Source organism: Pundamilia nyererei, unplaced genomic scaffold (assembly GCF_000239375.1).
Source record: "Pundamilia nyererei isolate P.nyererei 1_Seehausen unplaced genomic scaffold, PunNye1.0 scaffold00310, whole genome shotgun sequence".
Lineage (NCBI taxonomy): Eukaryota > Metazoa > Chordata > Actinopteri > Cichliformes > Cichlidae > Pundamilia > Pundamilia nyererei.
In genome coordinates, this window is record NW_005187711.1 from 13048 (window position 1) to 14993 (window position 1946).

General features: G+C 36.1%; 1 protein-coding gene across 3 annotated transcripts in view; it reads left to right on the plus strand.

The window, feature by feature from the left end:
* The window catches only part of LOC102207484 (sodium/potassium/calcium exchanger 1-like), a 23759-nt gene that overhangs the window by 7524 nt on the left and 14289 nt on the right, over positions 1–1946 (plus strand). The gene's annotated exons all lie outside the window — the stretch shown is intronic.

Below are 1946 nucleotides of genomic sequence, written 5' to 3' on the forward strand. Positions count from 1 at the left end.
CCCATTCCTGGGACATTTGAGACTTCCCTGGTGATGGCACAGGCTCCTCGACACGCAAACAGCTGCAGGAGAGAGAAATCACGTAAATGTATTTTCTCGGGTATAAATCACCCAGCGATAGTGTTCTAGGGTTAAGGACAGCGTTCCTGGAGGATTAAAAAGTTAAATTATAATAATTCCACAATAGTAATGCCACACAAAAAGTTACACATCAAAGAAGACGTTTTTGGACTGTCAGGTTGTAGCTAGACTTTCTTACTTTCCAGGATTTGACTTGAGTTTGTGGCTTCTAATGTTCCTCACAAGGCTGTCTGTTACAGTGTGGACAATGACTGCAGGGCATCTGATTTAAAGTATTCTTGCTAACAATGTCACCAAATTTGCAATGACAGAATTGGACAATGTAAGAAAACTTGACAAGCCATGGCAGTTGCATGGATCAAACTTCAGACCCTTAATCAACCTTTATGTATACCGATTACAATTATATTAGCAGAAGAGGAAAACCCATGAATGATGTCTTCCATTTTCTTAGCATAGTACAAGCAATGTTCCCTCTAATTTTTCATGTGTCTGAGCGAACGCACAAACTCCCTGAGCGGTCCCTTGGACCACTGTGAGCAACAGCAGACGTGTGCACTGTGGTCACGCCAGCATCGAATCCATCCAAGTCACATGGTTTATTAAAATAATCAAATTACAGCATTTACATTTATGTTAGACTACTTTTAATTAACTGCTTTAGCCCACTTACAATGAAAATGTAAAAAAATCTTGTTCATGACCTGTGTAGTATGTTAACACTATTGGAAGTAAAAAATAACTTGAACTCCAATTCTGAAAAAACAACTTTCTTCTTTCTTTTTTTTTTGTAAAGCTCTGACTTGTATTATTAGTATGAGTCTGTGGTCTGGGAGAGAGTCCTGTAACTCTGTCTGCAAAATACAGTATATAATGTTGGGCAATTAATTACATAGTTACTTCTTCAAAAAAAGTAACTGAGTTATGCAAACAACAAGTTTTTTGCAGCCGTTTACCTAAAAATGCAGCCAAAGCGTTTTTTTAAATAAATATTTCAAACTATTTACAGAACAATCAGCTGTTCTGCATCAAATTTGATGCAGTAAATATAAACCACGATAGTATTCAGGAAGAAAACCAAACATTGCACATATTTTTTTATCATAATTCTGGTTTAATGTGGCCTATCAACACAATTTAAAAACTGGTATAAAGTCCACACTTTTTCCGTCAATTGTCCCGTCTGTCCTGCTCACATCTCCAATGGTTGTGCACGTTGTCATTAACGTGGCTTCACTCCACATCAGCCACGCCACTTTGCTAGCTAAAACACCGTGCCAGCAGTGCGCAATTGCGCACGCGCGCAGCTTAGAGGGAACATTGAGTATAAGTACAGTATAATACTCTATATAATAATGTATATGTGTGTAAAACTGAAATACACACATACACACATCAATAATCAATATTGATTGATTATTAAGAATTTAATAAAATCAATGTATCTTTAGAATAGTTCAAACCAATAAAAAATGATACTTACTTTATGAATTACAAAAATAAATTGTAAAACACACACATTACATTTCCAAGTTTGCAGTCTTGCAAATTTTAGCCAATCTTTATGCGGTGTACTCAGCTGTAAAAGGAAAATGAATGTGACTCTAATTCTGACTTCTAAAATGCTCACAAGTTGCCAGTTATTTTGAGACCAGCTCAAACTGTTTTTTGATAAGCAGTTATGTGTGACAGCGTTTAACCTGAGCCTGTTACTACCATGCAGAGATATTATTTTTGTTACTATGAAACATTTACTGCACCATGAACCTGAAAACTGTCAGTCAAATTGAAATCAGAATCAGAATCAGAATCAGAAAGGGTTTTATTGCCAAATGTTGAGCAGGTTTACAACATTAGGAAATTGC